This window comes from Dendronephthya gigantea, unplaced genomic scaffold (genome assembly GCF_004324835.1).
Source record: "Dendronephthya gigantea isolate DGI-Jeju-01 unplaced genomic scaffold, DenGig_1.0 000152F, whole genome shotgun sequence".
NCBI lineage: Eukaryota > Metazoa > Cnidaria > Anthozoa > Malacalcyonacea > Nephtheidae > Dendronephthya > Dendronephthya gigantea.
This window is the reverse complement of record NW_021163162.1, coordinates 99,428-120,980: the sequence shown is the minus strand read 5'-3', so window position 1 is coordinate 120,980 and position 21,553 is coordinate 99,428.

Below are 21,553 nucleotides of genomic sequence, written 5' to 3'. Positions count from 1 at the left end.
ATTTCAATAGTTTTCATTTTTTTTGGGACACCCTGTATATGTAAAAGGCTTATCATTAGAATAGTTAACCACTTACTTAAATCTCTCTCCACAACTAACTTCCTTTGTCTCTTCCCTTTGCGGTATAAATTTAATTGCTCTGCCATAGATTAGGTGAGACGGTGTTAATACTTGTCCTTCTAACTCTTCATACTTGTCGGTCGAGAATCTTGCATTAAGCTTGGCTTCTACCTCCACTAGGACTGTGTTGAGTTCATCCGCTGTTAACTTAGCATTACCTAGAACCTTTCTGAGACATCTCTTCACGCTATGTACCATCCTTTCAAAAAATCCTCCCCACCATCGACTTCTCTCCAAATTAAATCTCCAAACTACTCTGTGTGTCTGTAATGCTGCCTTTATCTTGGGCTGACTGAATAACTTCCTCACAACTTTCTCTGTTGCCTTAAATGTCTTTGCGTTGTCAGAAACTATCAAGCTTGGCATACCTCTCCTAGGAGCAAACCTTCTAAGACAGCACAAAAATGTCTCTGCAGATAAATCTCTAACTAGATCTAAGTATATAGCTCGGGTTACACAACACGAGAAAAGAGCTATGTACACCTTGTTGGAACCATTTGCACAATCCTTTACGAAAAGTGGACCTGCAAAGTCTACCCTTACCTTGGAAAAGCGTGCTGCCTCTCTCACTCTAAACTCTGGTAAGCTCGCTACTGGTGCTGCCCTATAAGCCTTCCCTTCCATCCTTTTACAAGTAACACACTTTCCTACAACTCTCTTTACCATCTGCCTTCCCTTCACTATCCAAAATTTTGTCTGCACCCTGCTTAAAGTAGCTCGCACACCAGAGTGGTGCACTTCTGCATTACACTTCCTAACAATCAGCTCAGTTAACAGGTGCTTCTTTGGTAGAATGATTGAATATCTTGCACTGTGTTCTAATTCAGAATTTTCTAGTCTACTCTTACATCTCAAGACACCCTCTTCCTCAAAAATTCCTAAACTGCTACTGACTTGGGCAAATTTGGGTGACAATTTAAATTCCGCCTGAGCTTCCTGAACCCACAGGTTTTCCGCTTTCACTGGTTCTTCCACAGCGAGCTCTCCATTGCGCTTCTCTATGCCCCTTTTTTGGCTTTTAGGTTGAATCTTAACCTAATTATCCATGCAGTCACTCTAAAAGTTCGTTCTGCCGTGCTATACTTATTTACGTCCACTACAACTCCTACACTTGCTGGGGCTCTAACTTCCACTAGCATTGCTGTACATTTTCGTTCTTCTTCTAGAACTCCGTTAACCTTCTCAGTACATGCATTCCTCACTGGGCCTACCTAGCCACCCAGGTCCCACCCACCAATGTTTGCTATCCTTTAGCTGGGATGCCAACTCTCCCCTGGATCCTATGTCTGCAGGGTTCTCTATCCCAGGGCAGTGTCCCCAATCTGCTTTGCTTGTATGTTTTAGAATCTCATTCAGACGATGCCTGACAAATTGCTTCCAATCCCCTCTGTTCAGTATCTAATACAATGCCGTCATGCTGTCCAGCCAGAATTTAGGGGGCTCATCTCCGGTTGATTCTCGAATGCTGCTCTTACCAAACTCATTAACTGTACCAAGAGGTGTGCAGACATCAACTCTAATCTAGGTATACTCATAGCTTTCAAGGGTGCTACTCTTGCCTTGGATGTTAGTAACTGCGCGTATATGCCTACACTTGTTCAATAAAAAAAGTAAATCACAGCACAATATGCCTTGTTGCTTGCATCGCCAAATCTATGCAACCTACATTCAAAAACTTCCTCCTCAGGGTGTCTATACACACATCATGAAACACTGACTATTTCCACTTCTAGCAAGTCTTTCCACCAACTTTCCTACTTCCTGAGCAATTTATCTGTAAATTGTTCATCCAAATCTATTCTGGTTTTACAAACTTCCTTAAACAATATTTTGGCCTCTACACTAACTGGACTAACAATTCCAAGCGGATCAAATAGACTGGCCAACACACACTTAACAGGTTTCGTTTAGTAGGTAAGAGTGTTTCAGCTCTTTCTCCTGCTTTCCCAACCTCAAAACTAAACTTGTCTACGTCATTGTGCTTGTCCTAGTACCTTATGGCCTGGTTATTCACATCCCTTGATTTCTAAGGTTAGTTTGGCATATGTCTCCTGCTCTCCCAAATCTTTCTTCCTGTCCTTGACGAGCTGGCCCTTTTCATGCAGTTCTATCTTTTCCCCTAACGATTTATCATTTGTCAACCACTTCCTTAGTCTAAACCCACCCTCACCCATTCTACCCTTTGCCTTATCATACAATTCGTAGGCTCCCTGTACTGTACTTTCCCCATGACAAGGTCATCAACATAAAAACTCTTTAGAATCTTGCGCACAAAATCAGAATCTATTTCCAAGTACTTCGATACATGATGCCTTAATGTGGCGTTAAGTAGGAATGGTAATGAGTTGAACCCAAAGACTACTCTACAGAATCGGTACACAATAGTTTCCACCCTTTCTTTTTCAATGTTGTCAAACTAAGAAAATCTCAAACAATCTCGATCCTCTTCATTCACTTCCACATTTAAAAATGCCTTCTCAATGTCACCTACTAGAGCTAATCTGTTTTCCCTGAATCGTAGTAATATGCTGAACAACAGTGGGTTTAGCGATGGACCCACATGCAAGTAGTTATTGAGCGAAGTGCCCGATTTAGACTCTTTCGATGATGCATCATAAACTATACGCAATTTAGTTGTTACAGCTTCCCTGCGTATAACTGCTTGGTGTAATAAGTAGTGAACTCTCCCTGTTTTCTCTAAGTCTACTACTTCTTCTACTATTCGTAACTTTGCTTGCTCCCTAATGATAGAATCATATTCCTTAAGCAAGCTAGGTTCCTTTCTCAGTCTTTTCACTTGACCTTTCAACCTTCCTAGGCTATTCGCATAATTATCTGGCAGGTTGTCATGACCTTCTTTCCAGGGCAGTTTCACGGAATATCTACATCCTGTGAAGAATATGTCATTTAGAAACCCTTCATGGACCTCATTCTCTTCTGTGATTCCTAATGCCTCAAAGTTTCAAAGCTTTTGAACATTCCTTTCTAAACATGCTATGCTATCTACATTTTCATTTCTTTGTGTGATAAGATTTACATGAGCTGTCTTCATTTCTTCTATATATCTTCCTTTAAGCGGTCCTGACAAAACCAATCCTAGCTTGGTTTCTACAGCAACTGGTTCTCCAGGCCTACCTCTCTTAGTGACATCTGTCTGGAAATTCCAAAGATAATCTGCCCCTATCAGTATGTCTACCTCTAACTCTTCCTCGGACCTAGAAACATCTGAAAACCACATGCCCTTCAATTAGCAATCCCCTTCCTAAACCCCTTGGGTTCACAAGACGTGCTGCTTTCAAAGTAAAGAAAAAAGAGCGATGGCTTCCCGAATCAAAAAGGACCCGGGCCTTAGCCTTTCCCCCTTAAAATGCAGTGTGCGGTTTGCAAGGCAACCAGGCCACCTGTTCCTACATGCAGAGTTGTGGTTGTCGTTTATAGGCTTATCATTTTTGCTTATCTTCTCAGTGCACAATGCAGTGTGTTGTCCAGCACTGCATAATTTACACTTACTTACAACATTTCAATTACTGGCCCTGTGACCCTTGGCTAAACACTTAAAACATCTACCATATTTACGATTTAAAGTCTTACGTGTTTGAGGATCCTTCACTCCCTGGCATTCTTCGTGGGCATGTTTCTTCAGGCAGAAGGCGCAACTCAACTCTTTGTTCTGGTTGGCTAGGCGTGCGGCTGCTGTTGACTGATGTCGCCTGCTTTTGTAGTACTGAGGCTTTTCTCGTTCGCGTTCCACAGTAGGTTTTTGACGGCGTTGTGCATTTCTCGTAGTTCCAGGTCTTTCAAATATGCTGTCAACATTTCTTCCATCGACCATTCAAGAAAGTCTGTTCCTCGAGTTATAGTCAGACGAAAGGTTTCTGGCATTTTTTTTAAAACAATCGGGACCACAATGGCGGAATACTGACTCACTCACTCTCAGGGCACCCAACGCTTGGCTATGCCCTTGACACATGTCGTATAGCTTTCGAAGTCCTTCTGTGTCTCTTTCCTTGAATACTGCAGGCAACTGAATCAGTTCATTGATGTGTGCTCATTGAACTGCGCTCTTTTTCTCAAATCTTTTCTTTAATAACTCCACTGCCGATTTGTAGTTCCCCAAAGTAAGTGCGAAACCCGCGATAGTTGACTTTGCGGGTTCTTCCAACAGACCGTGCAAATACGCAAATTTATCCACGTCAGACAACTGTTCATTGTCATCTATTGAACTTGAGAACCCGTCCGGAAATTCTTGCCATTCGCATATCTTACCGCTAAACTTTCGCAATTCAAGCTTTGGAAGCTTAGCTCTAATCACTTTCGACGAGACGGAACCACTCGCAGTTGATGTGGCTTTGATCAAGTAAACTAAGGCTGGCCATGGCCTCTTGCTGCGTCGGTGTAGACAATAGCACGCTTTGTTTCATTTTTTGTAGAGCGTCTTCAATATCAATAAGCGCACTGTGTAGTTCGGCTATCATGTTGTCTGATTCTTCAATTTGTCCCTTGGCATTCTCCTCTTTTGATGCGCTCATAATGTCAATTATCTCTTCATCAAGCTGCTTTAGTAACTTGATTTTCTCTTTCAAGGTAACTTGACTCTGCTTTAGAATAGTGCGATCTTTGGACTGTTTCAACGATCTTCGTCACAAGCTTACTCTGTGACCTCCTCTAACTCGCTTCTTCTTTGTGAACGTCAATCCATCCATATCTTTCTCGTGTTTCGAAACATTGTGTCTCCGAGTCGATTCTGTTGTTCAAAATCCGGTTCGAATGGACCACTATATCTTAGAACCTCCAACTTGGTTCCTGCCGTACTAATACGCATTCAAACCTTGATTCAGGGCATTGTATCTTTCTTGATTGTAATTTTAACTCATTGTCGTCCAATGATACATCAAATGATAAAGCATTCAAATCTGATAGTACTAGTGACAACGGAATGTCCTCAGACGAAGAAGAGTTCATCAATCGCCAGTTAGGCATAATTTCTGGAGCTTCAAGGTAAATATTCAGGTCATTTTTACTACATTGTTTTGCGGTTGTCATGACGCGTGAATCATATTTTGCATGAAGAGCGTTACTTTACATTTCAATATTAGATTATTTTCTCCAAATAACCTTTCTAAAACAGAATTACTAAATGTAAGTTTTGTATACTGTATCGTTGTCGAAAATTCAAGATAGATTACGAATATAACTGCATTAGTAAGCAAAGCGAAGTGACCTTTGGGCGTGTGTTCTATTACATACACAGAGTAAACTGAAGTATACTAATCTGTAATTATTTTGACTCTCTCAAGTGTACTTTTGGTGACAATATTGTGAATTATAGTTATATAAAACATTTTTTAGTGATGAAGATACTGGTCCTACTGATGTTGCTGCTGCTACCAATGTCGCTGGTGCTGTTGAGGAAAGTTATAGTTCTGATTCAGAACACCATTCCTCTATTAGAAAGAGGTCTAAGGGTAGAGGGAAGGGTAAAGGGATAAGGAGAGGGAGGGGGAAAGGAAGGGGTAAACCCACTAGGACCCAAGGTGAAAGCTCCCTGTCCTGTAACACATCAGGTCCCAAAGTGCATGAGGGATTTTATGATCCTGACACTAGGAATGTTCTTCCAGATTTTGCCCCTAGCAGAGCTGTTGGGATCCACCTTGATCATGCTTTCACCAGAAGTATGAACCATGAAGTTGAGTTCTTTCGGCTCTTCCTCACAAGGGAAATGCTTCAAGAGGTGGTCACCCACACCAACACTTATGCCCACATAAAAGTAGGTTCTCAACCATCCGCTTACACAAAGAAGGACGAGGCTTGGGAACCCACCAACCTTGAAGAGATTGAGAGGTTGATTGCCTTTTTAGTGTATGCCGGTTTGGTAAGGGTCGACAGTTATATTACAAATTATTGGAGTGTAAAGACCTTATATCATGGTCTGTGGGCAAGAGAAATAATTTCTCACTTTCATTATAAGGCTGTAATGGCATTTCTGCATGTGGTGGACCCTGTCACTGAAGACCCCAGTAATAAACTGCGAAAGGTAGAGTCTTTTGTTCAGTCTTTTAGCGAGAGATGTGAACAATTGTACCAGCCTTCACAGAATATTGCTGTTGACGAGCGCATGGTGAAATCTAGGAATAGGTCAGGGATTAGGCAATTCATGAAAGATAAGCCTACTAAGTGGGGGAATAAAGTTATGGGTTGTTGCAGACAGTTCTAATGGTTATACCTGTAACTTTGAGATCTACACAGGGAAGAAGGCCAAAGAACAATCTGCGCATGGGTTGGGCTACGATGTGGTGATGCATTTATTAGATAAGTATTTTGATCAGGGTTATCATGTTTATTTTGATAACTTTTACACTTCCCACCAATTAGTTAGGGACTTATTCTTGCATGGTACCTCTTCCACAGGCACTGTCAGAATAAATAGGATAGGATTCCCACAGTGTCTAAAGGACGAAAAAGCGTGGAGGGGTACGGTGGGTTAGGGAGTCAGAAGTGTTGACACTGCAATGGGTTGACAACAAGCCTGTATCAGTGTTGACTAGTATTGACTCAGCCAATGACCAGGTGGTAGCTAAGAGAAGGGCAATAGTGGAACAGAAATTTGCTAAGATAGATGTCCCCCAGCCTAAGGCCATACATAGGTATAACCAATTCATGAATGCCGTAGACAGATCTGATCAGCTTCTTGCATGCCACAATATTTGTAGGAAATGTTATAGGTGGTGGAAAATTTTGTTCTATCACCTTGTAGATATGGCAATTTTTAATAGTTTTATACTTTTTCAGGAATATCGGGCAGAACACAACGACATCAAACAACTGCAGCGTAAGATAGGGTATAATATAGTAGATTATCGGGAGGCTATTGTAAGGCAATTGTGCCATATGCCAGATTACGGTAACCCTCCGGTGTTTGACAAAGCCAAACAAACCGTAAATCCAGATGTTTTCCATATAGAGCATACACCTGGGATCAAGGCTAATGTAAGGCGCAATTGCTTTCTTTGCTATAAGAAAGGGAGGGGGGAGAAACATGTAAATACTTTTGTGAAGGTCCTGAGAGCCAAAAAAAGTATTTCCACATTTCTAATGATTTTAATTGTTTTAAAGCATGGCATAGTAAAGCATGTGATAAGTATAGATAATTTTTTCTGCATGTAAATTTTCTTGTTGTGATAAATAAATTTGAAAAAACAAAACAAAAAAAAACCCCCAAAAAAGTAAAGTTAGTTTACTTTACTCACACTGGCATACCCCTGATAATTTACTTCAAACCATTATTCATGTATATTGTTGAGCTGTCTACTGGCATTAGTAAATAAATAGTTTTATTTCTTGTAAATGTACTACCTGCATTATTGTGTAGAAGGATTGTATGTAGTTTACTTTAGGTCGAATCATCATCTGGTCTAAGTTTGTTTACAGTCTTAGATCAACTATGGTGTCACATCAATTTTTGCCAGAAAGGGAATATTTTCACCACATATTTCAATTGTGTGGATGAGTCCTGGTTTGGCACACATTTTTTTATACCTACAATGTTGAACAGCTTATCTCAGGAGGAACCGTAAAAATAAATATTTTTTATTTCTTGGAAACTGTGGTTGTTGTGTCTTATTTTATATTTATCAAGACTTATTTTAGTTCCATAATACCCCTATGTACTGAAGTTATGAAAAAAAGGGCAAAAGTATCACAATATGCTTTTACAATCACTATATATACTATGCTGTTTCATGAGAGCACAAAATGTAAATCTTAGTCTATGACGTGTACTATTTTCAAAAAATCAGTAAAAATACTTCCATTTACCCTACAAGTGTGAAACTTCGTGTAAACGTAGAGGAAGAACATGTCTTTATGTCACAACAATGTAATTTGATACACAATCATGGAAATAATATAGGTAGACTTTGCGTTGGACACGCTACATGACCACAGTAATTGTTAAAGATGTTGATTTAACGGTCAATAGCTGTTCCCCCCTTCCCCCTAACACACGATGTTGATTGAAAAGACATCCCAATGTGATATCATGCACCTACCAACATTGTTCAAGGGGGAAGGGGGGTATTTTATTATGTAGTAGAGAAGTCTACGAATTAATTTGCATGATTGCAGCTCTTTGTAAACTTGAGCTGCAGCGCTATTTATGTGCAAATTAACATATTTGAGTACGAATGAGCGCACTTGAAATTGTTGAAAGCAATATACAGTATATATCGGATAATTTACTAAAAAAACTTACATCGTATTCGGGTGCGGACGTTTCTTCACAGGAAGAGTTTCTACAGTAAAAGCGTTTATGTAGTTAGCGATTTTGTATTCTGCCCTTCCTTTTGCTTGTTTACAATAACGCGACTTGTACGTAAATACGCACTTTTGACATGTTTAGGAGTTAATATTTAACAGAACAATACATTGATTGGAGGGAGGGATTCCGAGGAAATTTAAATTTCTTACCGTTATAAAAGACTATTCCACATGATGGCTGAGAGTAAAGATCAAATAAATTGCGTTAAGCCAAGGAGAAGCTATCTTATAACTTACAGCCAAGCAGATTTGCTTAAATTCCCGACGCGTGAATCATTTGCGCTCGCTGTTATGAGTGCTTTCACCTCAGAGCGAAGTAAAGTTAAACCAGAATACTGGGCATATTGTTTGGAGCAACATTCAGATAATGGTTTTCACTATCACCTGGCATTAAAGCTTACAGGTCCGAAGAAATGGCTTGAGTGCAAGCGATCGCTGCAAAGGAAGAATGGAGTGTTAGTGAACTTCTCGGATCACGATGGGTACTATACCGCGTACAAATATATTCGCAAGAATGATGCGAATGTTTACCACAGCCCAAATCATCCCAACCTAGACGAGGTTGGATCACCCAAGATGAAGAACTGCCTGAGTGCGTATCGTAAAAAGCGCACGGACAGACAAGTAGCCACGACGAGTGAAAGCGACAAAGAGCATCTAAGTGACCAACCTAAGTAAAAAAAGAGAAAACTCTCGAATATAGATGTGTCTGAATTCATCCACAAACATGATATTCGTGATCAAACATCTTTACTCGCTATTGCAAATGACCAGAGAAAGGATGGCAAGAAAGATTTGGCATGTTTTGTCTTATCGCGTTCTTCCAAAAACCTCGACGAGTTGATCAAACAAACCTGGAAAATGCAAGAGGCAACTGCTGTTTTGACTCGCTGGAAAGCGTCCCGGATGCAGTTGATACGCGAGGCAGCTTCTGGTAATTGTGTCGATAAATGTGATGGGTTGTGGCTAAGGTGTGCTGAAGAAGTCTTGGTTAACAACAAGGTGCATCCAATCTTGTTCGCAGCTGCTATACGAGATTTGCCTCTCGAGCTGATATTCAACACCTTTTCCAACCCTGCCGCGGACAAATATGCTTGGGTTGAAGCAGAGAAAGCAGAGATCATTTGGCTGAACGACTTTCGCTGGACGAGAGAACTGATAGAGTGGAAGAGCTTGCTTCTTTTGCTGGAAGGTGATTGTGTAAATCTACCTGCCCCTAAGAATCACTTTGCGACAGATGTCTGCGTCGATAGTGACGTCCCGATATTTGCAACGTCCAAAGATGTTATCAAATACCAAGGCTCATACAATGCCGAAGATAAGAGTGAAGATGATATGATAGCATCACGATGGAAAGTCTTTCGTTTCACACGCAGTATCCCAGAAAGCGAACAAAAAAAAATCATTCTGTGCCCACATTGTTTTGCTAAGCTTGTTCTTCAGGGAGAAATCAATTGAGCAAATTTACACGAACTGAACTTAAAATATAATACCCAGACAGAATGGTAATTTTAAGACCTCGAACTGGATAAATTATTAGAGTTGTGTATTATAATTAATATCTAATGGTTTTCAATTCCAGAACAAGTTACCTCATGTTACTGCACATGTTACTGCACATGTTACTGTAAATTTAGTATGATTTACTATAAATTCCAACACGTTACTACATGTTACTGCTACTTTTCTAAAAATAAATACGTATGACTTTATTAAAATTAGCAGTAACATGTAGTAACATGTTGATAAATGAAGTAAAATATACTACATTTACGGTAACATGTGCAGTAACATGTGTTAACTTGTGCAATAAGCTAGTAATACGTTCCTGTTCTATCATCCGTTATTTTAAGTTCTATATTTGATTATATATATCGCATTTGGACCGTGTTCAAACTACATAACACACTATTCCGTGGTGTTTATCTAAAAATTAATTTGATATATATATCTGATGATTTTAGTATTTGATTCTTTGACTATGACCTTGAGCAACCGCAGTTATTCGTTTGTCCATACTGTCGATTATTTTGTCTATCTCATCCGAACTGAAGTTCTGCATAGTTTCGCTAACGCGCAAAGAAAAGTCTTCAATACTCTCCTTCGTAATTTTTTTCTCTATGGCTTCATTGTTCAATTTTACACAGACAAGATGAAAAAATTCTTGATGGGGTTGAGATCTGGGCTTCGAGCAGGTATCCTGAACACTTTTGCACCCACTTTCTCTATCGCGCGCATTGTTATCTTCAAGTTTTGCCGCGGACATCCGTCCATCAAGAAAAGCTTGCCCTTTGGATTTGCCGAGTTTCGAAAAGCTCGCTTGAAAGAACGCTTCACAATTGCTTCAAATTTTGCGCCTGTGATTGTGCCTTCCCACTGCTCACAAAGAACAACTCCCTTGCCATAAGCTATCGCTACCATAAAGTTAACATTCGTAGAGCCTTCCTTTTTCCCTTTTGCTGTACATCTGAACGTTAATCCCTCCCCGCGTTTTCTCCACTGTCAAGCGCCTGGTGCACAAGCTTGATCATGGGGATTACTCTTATAATCAAACCCCTTGCCATCCAAAGATAAAGAGATACCCTTATTCCAGAACTCCTGGCTTAATTTTTTTCGTCTAACTTTTTGGCAGAACTTTTTTCTGGATTTTAAATCCCCTGCAAATAATATAGGTAGACTTGGACGTTGGACACGCTACATGACCACAGTAATTGTTAAAGATGTTGATTTAACGGTCAATAGCTTTTCCCCCTAACACACAATGTTGATTGAAAAGACATCCCAATGTGATATCATGCACCTACCAACATTGTTCAAGGGGGAAGGGGGGTATTTTATTATGTAGTAGAGAAGTCTACGAATTAATTTCCATGATTGCAGCTCTTTGTAAACTTGAGCTGCAGCGCTATTTATGCGCAAATTAACATGTTTTGCATAATTTATGCCAATATATGCATAAATTATGAAAGAGGCATGCAATGAAGCTCTCCTTTCTTGAATGACGCCACTTTCGTGGCGGTATGTATTTTCCTTCGCGAGATATTTGAGTACGAATTGTTGAAATTTGATCGGACGGCGAGTTAATACAAGTTTAACGTGTCTCGTTCACCGATCTCAAAGCCTCTGCCCAAGGCCAACAACAATATGTGGTTTTATCCACCGGTGACATCACTATATATCGAATTACACTGGATCAACTATTAATTAAACTATATTTACATAAGTATTCAAAACAACCACCGCTGTATTAAGGAACTACTGGCGATGCGCAGGGAACCTACAACAATATACAAAACTGAGTGTGTTAAAATTTAATATATTTAATACTATTTCATGATTTGTTATTATTATATGAAGTTAAAATGAGAAAGCGCAAAACATAATAATGCTTAACTGAAAAATATCTATATTAATGTTCGCTAAATAATGGCTATATGTTCATGTGCCATGTTCTTAGCATTTCACAAGTTCAATTGCTCATTTGTTAACAGGTTTTGTTGGCAAAGCAATCTTCAAATGCTTGGCGATATGGCCTTCTGACAGGGTCAATGGTAGTTGTTTTCGAAATTCGATTTTGTGCATAAAACATCGCTTGGCCATTCTGCAAATTAGTTTGGTGTTTTTTTAACAAAAATATGCATTGGTTTGGAGGATCTAGCGACTCTGATATTCATCGCATGGCCATAGTCGATCTTCAGTTGTTCCGTTGTGTTAACAAATTCTTGATTTGATATTCCCCTAGTCAAACGGGGTCTGCTTTGAACGAATGCCCTATAAGTAACAACAGGACCAGGAAATACCAGAATTCCAGACTTAACACTTGCCATGTTTGGCTGCGGCCTTTCCGCATCACACATGTCATTGGTTATGGATTTGAGAAACTAAAAATATTTCAAAACATGGTAATTAGGATTTTAAGATGTTAAACAGTGCACTTATACATCTCGTAAGGTTATAACTATTGCCTAAGAAAAACTCGAAGGGAACTGGCGCTATTTACCAGTCCATCAATTTATATGCATACACTTGTAATAAGTAGGGCGGTAATTGTAGGATATGTTATAATTGACTTAATGATATAGATTGTTAGCCACATAAGGCGCAAAAAAAACTATTGATGTGTTTCTCACCTCACACAGCATGTATTTTTGATTCTCAATGTGATCTATGTACAATTTGGCTTTTTGAGTGTTTCTTTTGATATTGTCGCAGGGATGGTTAGTTTGTGGCCAGCCAAGGCACATTCCATAGTGTGCTGGAGAACATGAAGGGTTGTAGCAATTCTGGGGAGCAGGTCTAATCTTTTAGATTTGGCGAGTGTTGTTTCTCTGTCATTAATGGCATTGTTGATGTCACTGGTGAAGGCATCACGGTCGGTTTTCATCGCGTCTTCAGCGTCGTTGTCGAACGCGTATGCCACAGCATTACCTCAATGAAACTGAACAATCAGGCAATAGACCTTGTCAAAGTCGTCAATGCATTCGGTGGCTAGGTATTGCAGAGACTGTTCAATTTCGTTTGATTTTGGGCACCGCACGCATGGAACTGAAATCAAGAAGCGATCCAGGAGTCCTTGACCTTGGTCCATCTTTGCAACAAGTTTTGCAGCTTTAGGCATTTGAGTACACCCAAGGATTGAAAAAGGTGTATTTGCCTCGATATCTCTTGTATCTTCAGTGGCATAAAGGAAGGAAATTCATTCGCCTGAGAAGAGTTTACATAACACCATAGCATCACCAGAACACATTTCCTCATCTGATTTCAACAGTTTGTTCAAAACATCAGACACCTCAGGGGAAACGATAAAACCAGTGCCGTTACTAGAGAGATGTTTCAGCAAGCCTGAGGAAGTTGTTTGGTCAAAAAGGCAGCCTTTCACGTTGTCTTGCAAGATGTTTTCAATTGGTTTTATACAGCCTTGTTCCATAGCAGGAGATTTATTAGTGCCAGGGTAACTGACGAATATGGTGTAAAGGTTTTTTGATTAAGCGTGATTCATTGTGGAAACAGTAACTTTTGCTTTGCTCAGAAGATAGGAAACTGTGGCAAGGATCGTCAGTAGGAGATAGGCGAGACAGCTGTTGAAGCTTGTGGCTTTGTGCCATATAAAATTTATGATGTTTTCGGGTTTGCAAGAAACGTTAGTGTGATCATCATTAATATTATCATAAAGATAATAGGATACAACTTGCGTGTTCACATTCTGTGACATGTTTGGCAACGGCATTTTTGAGCGGGTCCGAGTGTTAAGAAAAAGGTTTACCGAAATTCCTTTCTGTTTTTCCTACATACCCTTTAGCACAACCTGGATACGTAAAGTTACAAACTACGTTACTACGAGATACATAACAATGAGCTTGAGTGGTTGTGTCAAAAGCGTTGTAGCTTTTTAATGAGAATTTTCACAAGAAATTCGTCTTGTTTCCCAAGATAAGGAATTACCAAACTTTTACTTTTGTTTCTTCAATTCATTAAACTTCACTTCAAAGTCATTTGTACCGTGCTCAGCACAGGAAGTATAATGTTGTGTTTTTAAACGTTGTGTTTTAACACTAATAGTCTAATAAGTTAAAATTAATAACGTACGGTCGAATACGCTCAGCTTATTAACCAGAGACACATGAAAACACTGTTCACAGTAAATAGCAATGAAAACGAGTACATATTGTGCAGATACTCGAAAACAGAGACTTTTGAAAATGATGGCGTCAGCCGTTGAGTTTATTTATTAAGTCAGCCAGGTGCAACATTGAGATAGCGGCCGCTGTGGGCAACGAATAGACGCACAGCAGTTGTAAACTGACACCCATTGAATTTTTATATTTTTCCATTTGAAAAGCAAAACAGTTGGACAGAGAAACTCGTGTCTATACAACAAGAATCGAAAAACTGAAGCACATGCATGGATAAGAGAATTCAAGTCTGTGCGAAAAAAAAGAAAATATGTGGGACAAGTTCACAGTCACAAACTAAATGGACTGCATTAGCAACACAAGATGCTGCTACACAACACCTTGACGAGGGAAGAAGCTACGAGAGCTATCGGAAAAACAAAAACAGTAAATGGACCTACAACTGTCTCAAAAAAGAAGTTTTGTGCAATAAGGATAGACTGATTGGTTGGCTTATGGATGAGAAGCTTATAGCTACGAGCAGGAAATGTGGACATTGCAATGAGATCATGAAATTGGTAATCGGAAATGACAGATCGGACGGTTTCAAGTGGGAATGCAGGAGGCAAATCAAAGGGAAACGACACAGGGTTGTAATATCAATTCGAAAAGACAGTTGGTTCGAAAAAAGCAACCTGACTCTTAACATAACTAGGTGGTGCAGAGGGTAAGCCAAGAGGACATTCGGCACAAAGTTAACATTAGCGAGCATACAGCAGTAGATTGGGATAGCTTTTGCTGAGAGACTTGCGAAGTTACACTTCTAGAGGGAGATGACAAGATCGGGGGTGCAGGAAAGACTGTTCAAATCGACGAGAGTAAGTTTGGGAAAAGAAAGTACCATAGAGGACATAAAGTTGAAGGACGATGGGTATTCGGAGGAATTGAAGAAGAATCCCGCAGATGTCTTATGGTTGCTGTTGAAAAGCGTGACGAGAAAACTTTATTGCCATTAATTCAGCGCCACATAGCACAATCATCTCAGATTGTTGGAAGACGTATGTGAATCTTGAGAAGCATGGGTATGTTCATAAGTGTGTTAATCATTCTAAAGAATTCGTAAATGCAGATGGCGACCACACCAACAAGATCGAAGGTCATTGGCGAAGGCAAAGATGCCTGATTTTGGCGTAAGAAAATCCATGTTCTCATAGCACTTAGCTGAGTTCTTGTGGCGTTACGAACACAAAGGCAATGACTTGTTTCAGAAATTCCTTATAGATGTAAAAAAGATATATGGAAATTTTTAAGAATTATCCATACTGTAATATAGCGATGCGAATGAAGTAAGGATGGTGTTAGAAACTATAATGTTGTTATTGTCTTGTGATGAGCCGTATAGGTTCAATTTGTAATAAATAAATGTTTACAGCCAGAGAGCGTCTGATAAGTTTCATAATATTAAGTTATTAAAATAAAGTTTATTTCAGTATCATATGGCAGTTGTGCGGCTGAACTGCCTGAAACTTTAACATCAATAGACGAAACATATAAATGAGTAATTTGCGTGTGTAACAAGTAAAGATGTTTACTCCCAATTTATATATGATCATTCAGAGTTTTACTTGGGAATCAGCATGCTAGACCAAGAGTCTTTGATTTAAGGTCTATGAACTTTAAAATATTAATCGACTGCGTATCCACGAATCCACTTAAACTAATACCTACATTTATATTACGTCATCTATGTCCCTTAAAGAATTTTGGGGTATTCTGCTACATTTGCATAAACTTATGTCGTAAATGTTTTAGTTCTTATATATCTGTGGGAGGATGAAGTACCTATCATAAAAAAACGAATTACCGCTGACCTATTCATTGCTTTACAATTTTCGACTGTGTATCCGCGTATCCAATAAAATAGTGGCTACATCATTTCCATGACTAGTGGACGGGTATTCTGCAATTTAGCCTCTTTGTTTGCCTCTAAAATTGCTGCAGACATGTTCTCATGGGGAATAGCATTAAAGGTTATTACAACAAAAACATACTCTCTTCAGGCATTTAAATGACCTGAAATAGCTTAAGTAAGAGGGGTAAATACAATCATCAAACAACTGAACAGGACAAAGTCTGTTTCAATACATTTTGAACATATAATATCTTGTCGTCAAAAGGGATGATGATAAGTAATAACTTTATAGTATATATTAGGATAATAGACTTCCTTATCAGTTTATGCAAATTTATTCAAATGAACTAGACATAAAACAACCAGAAAAACACCATCACCACCATGTTGTTCTATAAAACAAATTTGTCTACTTCTCTTCTCATATACTTAAAGGAAATTGGTCATATTTTGGTTTATTATCAATATTAGTAAAATCAAGTGCCCTGATCACGAATCTGCTTTTATTTTTTATCCAAACCTTTTCCTTCTTGAGTTATTGAATGGGGAATATTTAAGTAGGCCGCCATCTTCAATCGATTCTCAAAACTCATTATCTTTTCATCACATGACCGCATGACGTCATGAGCAGGTGAAGGAGTACTTGAATAAAATCATTTCGTATGTATTTTGCTCTGTAAGTGAAATTTCGGCTGCTGAAATGGAATATATACACAAAAACCAAGTAGAGGCGGTACTACTCGCAACTCGGATAGCTCTGAAAGCGACACAATTTCAGACTCAGATGAGGAAGTTGACCGTGCCTTCGAAGCTGAACATGCTTGGCACCTTCAAAGCTTGGAGTGGTGTAAATGTGGCTATTGCACGCTCAAACCAAAGGCCATCGAATCATTTTGTTGCAATGAGAAGGGACTAGAATATGACGAGTACAACAATTTGTTAAATGAAGCAGAAGCGAATGGAGAAAGATGCCTGACAGCACATGGTGATTTCCAAGCAAATATGCTTTCGGAAAGCGTGTTATAAATACCTGTTTTCCAATACCTTGAAGATAACTGGCCTCTGGATGACAGTGATCTGGATAAAATACGTAAATTGTACGGACTAGTTGCATACCAACAATGTTCGCGTTGGATATCCCAAATTTTGGGGAGAAAGAAGAGAAGGCCGTTTCCTGTGTGTGTTTACACGAAAATTCGAGAACAGTTTGCCTCACATGATGGAGTTTATACTCATTTCAAATATGCAAAAAAAATCAAAACAGTAAGTAAATGTTAGGAATAAAATTTATTTATGTTACAACCCTTATAATTCTGTAGCCTAATTCCCCATTTAATTATCTATAATTGTTGCTATTTTATTATTTTACAAACCACCTGGAAGATTTATAGCCTCTTCCAATGAAAAACAAACACAAATATTAATGGAATAAATACAGTATTTATATATACATCTATAATCTATTGTACAGATAAGATTACTTTTAGCCCAATAAAAGCTGAGCAGGAAGTAAATGTATCACCACCCTACTACGGTGGGACCAATCAACTAACTAAAAATGGACAATAATATTATGTTCACTCACGATTCTTACGCTTGTCTACTTTGCATTTACAATTAGTATCACACATTAGCTCATCAGCCCTGCAACTACATTTCTTAGTGGTACATTTTCCTTTACATACACAAGGTGTGTGATTCGGACCATGCTCTTTACTTACAGGTAAAGCTGGCTTAGAAAATCGCGACTTCCTGCTGTCCACCACTTGCTGTTTAGATGGCCCTTCCTGTTGTCCACCACTTGCTGTTTAGATGGTCCTTCCTTTCCGCCCAAGTACTTTTGCACCAGAGATTGTGACTCGACTGGCAACACATTCTTCTGCATGAATTCTAGCTTTCTTCAAAGTACTGTATTTAACTCTATTTTGTACAACTTGACTCATTATAACATCTATGTATCCTGCAAAAATTATGTGGGGGTGAGTAAAAACAAAGTTTTGTTTCACATCTGTGTTCAAAATTGATGGAGTAATCTTCAGTCAGAGTAATTTTAATTTTGAAAACAGAACTGGAGGAAAACCTTGCTTTTATAACATCTTATTTATATATTAGAGTTGCGGGCATTAACATTTTCTACATTTGTTATTTGTTCGTTCATTTATTATAACAATATATTTCATATTTTTTGTGGGATTATAGATAAGATAAAGAGTATTAATAATAAATAGTATTAATTGACTCAATTTTAATATACAAATTAATTTTCACCATAAGTAGGCTTCTCTTTCACTGGAAACTTTCTCTTCGCTTCTCTTTTGCCTTTAAAAGCTTTTCGATGAACAATTGCCCATTGAGCAGTGCCGTCAGCTTTTGTTGACTTGTTTACGTTTGCTGTTTCCGTTATAATGTAGATTTGCACAGAATAACCTAATAAAACACATAGTTTATAATATGAGTAGGATTACAACCTGTTAAATTAGAGAACTCAATGCCCATGGCGATCTGTCACCAGTTTTGAAACATTTTCACCATTTTCTTCTAAATACTTTAGCTGCTGCTTCAGTGACTCCAACTCCATTGTGTTAGAGTTCTTTACCTCAGTAGACTGTTGAAAAACACATACAACTGTTTAGAACATATTTGGTGTAAATTGTAGTTTAGAAAAGTGCAATAAACTTTAAAACTGTATACACAATGCTTAGCAAAAATGAAGCAAAATATAGTTTGTGTAGGTGTGTTACAGAAATTTAACATCTGATAATATTGATATTATCATATATATATATATATATATATATGCAACTTCAGCCAGCCTAGACGATTGTTCTTTTTGCCAAACATCGTAGACTGTAGGGATGACATGGCACTTGAAAATTCTGGAGAACTCTCGCTGTTTCACATTTGGGATTTTCAGTGCTTGAAACAAATGCAACACCTTAGATGCCTCCATCCCAGTTGTTAGAACACCTGATGCCAACAGCAAATGGAATACAGGCATACCATGCACAGTTGGACCGGTGACCCACACAAAACAATGGTGGCTTTCCTTCAGGCATTGGATGCTAATTGTACACAATGATTCCCGTTGTTTCTCAACCGTGACAATACATTCACCATTACATATGTAACAGGTGCCAAACACGTCCAAGACACTGTCCTGAAACACCACAAACTTCATTTGCTGTTCTGGGGGTTTTCCCCGCTGTAAGAAGACATTGACAGCTGACTCTTCTTCCTCAAAGCTATCCTTGCTATCTGATGGTTTATTTTCACTGTCCACATACATAGGGTCCTGTTCACCCGACTTATCACTGCCACTGCTCACTTCGCTTTCGGGCTCGGTGATAGTTGCACTAGTTGTTGTCACACTTTGGGGTTTCCCAAGCTTCACCTCTGTTGTTTCAGTTTCGGTTGATAAGCCGTGCTATAAAATTTTCACCGTAACCTAGACGCACTAGAAACTGTGGCGAACCACCTGGTTCATACGCGTCTTCCTCAAAATGCTTTGAGCATATTCTTGTGCACGATGAGGGTCGAGACGCTTTTTGCTTGCAAAATTCTATCCAAACTTTTCGTCTGCGCTTTTGCGTCGTTGATGTTCAAGACGGAGAGGTGAAAAAGTGCGTTGGAGGGTCTGTTTGTTTCTTGCTATCGCTGTTACAGCTGTAGACTGGACAATACATGTCTCGTCGAGAGGTGCGTGCCAAGTGAAGTGAGTAACCACATGAGTATGCCTTATTATTGAGTGTCTGCGGGAAAGATGTGTAGATCCAGGGAGTCTGACAATAACAACGAAGTGTCGTACCACAAATCAGAAAGGAAGTTAAACATGTTGTACTTTTTTGCTCGATGCCTGTGATAGGTGATACCTTCCATGCCGAAGTCATTCTTGGCCGCCAAGAAAAGACCGAACATCTGAGGTATTTGACACATTGGGGTTCCATTAAACACGTTTCATTACAACAATAACATTGTTCGATACCTGTAGCTGAGCACTATAAAGAGCAGTATTGTCCAGTCTTTACAAATAGAGAGTAATACACACAGAGAGTAAACTTGCTTTGTATTTTTTGGTGCATATCATGTTTACTTTGTTACCTGCTCTTGATGTCATCAATTAATTTCGCATGATTCACTTTCTTCAAGATGGCGGCCTACTTAAATATTCCCCATTCAATAACTCAAGAAGGAAAAGTTTTGGATAAAAAAAAGAGCGGATTCCTGATCAGGGCACTCGATTTTACTAATTTTGATAATAAACCAAAATATTACCAATGTTCTTTAAAGTCTTTACTTTATTAAAATATTATTATCTATATTAAATCTCTCCACTTTGCCCATTACCAAACAACCAAAATGATCAACCTTGCATAATTTAGGGACGGAAAGTATCTTAAAATGATATATTTATCATTACGAAAAATGTAGTGCCGTAAGTCCATGTCCAACATAATTTAAATGAGATAAACCTTTGATATTAAAATGTATCAACCATACTTGCTCTCTTAAAAATCTCAGTGAGGTATGACATAATTTACATTATTATATAAAAAAAATCTACAGAAATTTATATGGTGTACCTAAATAAAAATACTTGCAGTAGCATTAAGCATTTTTTAGTGTGTTATGCATGGCTGTGATTATAATTCTCTATTTGCAAAATATTTTCAATAGCATATGCATCACAAGTTGACACTCGAGATTATGGAAGAATTATGGCTATAACATCTGGGGCCGGTTGTTCAAAAGCCGGTTAACACTAACCCAGGGTTAAAAATGCCTAACCCAGGGTTAAATTTCAAACTTTGGTTGATTTGCGTTGCACAAAGCTTGGTTAGGGTTAACGTTGGGTTAAAATTGATAAACAAATTAACCCGGCCAGCTAGGTGGGTTAACTTTTTAATCCTGGGTTAAAGTGTCTATGAAGTGAAAAAATCACAACATTTTTTTTTAAAATGATAGATTAGGGATCGACAGAAGGTAGAAAAATTGTTTTATAAAATTTCGTATATTAGTGACTGAGATAGAGCTACCTAAAGTTAGAGTTTTAATGACCATTTTTTATGGAGACTGGGGATGAGTATGATTTTTTTGACACATGCAAATGGACACGATGGCAATCATGCAAGATAAACATAATAAACAATCATAGCAAAAATATGGCTACCGCAATGGAAGTTACTAAGGAAAGCGAACGTTCTTCGAGCTTGAATTCATCTTCACAAGAAAGCGCTAGCGAGGATGAAATTCTAGAGCAATCGTCTCTTATTGTACCCTATTCAAACGAACCACTTGCTAGTAGCGGTGATGAGTTTGACGAGAGGAGAACAGACGAGGATGGCATTTCTTCCGAGACCCTCGGAAAAAGATGGAGCAAGGACGTGCCAGTGAACTCATACTTAATACTCGTTCACATGAAATATATCATCTCAAGGGGCTGCTTTATGTGATGGATTATATTCTAAACACCCTATGTATTGTTGTTTGTTGCTTATCAAAGTTTGAACGGGGCGGTATCAAATAATTTTTGAAAAACTGATAATATTCTCCACCCCCAGGTAGCATTTGACCATTCCCTAACATGCAGCTTGTG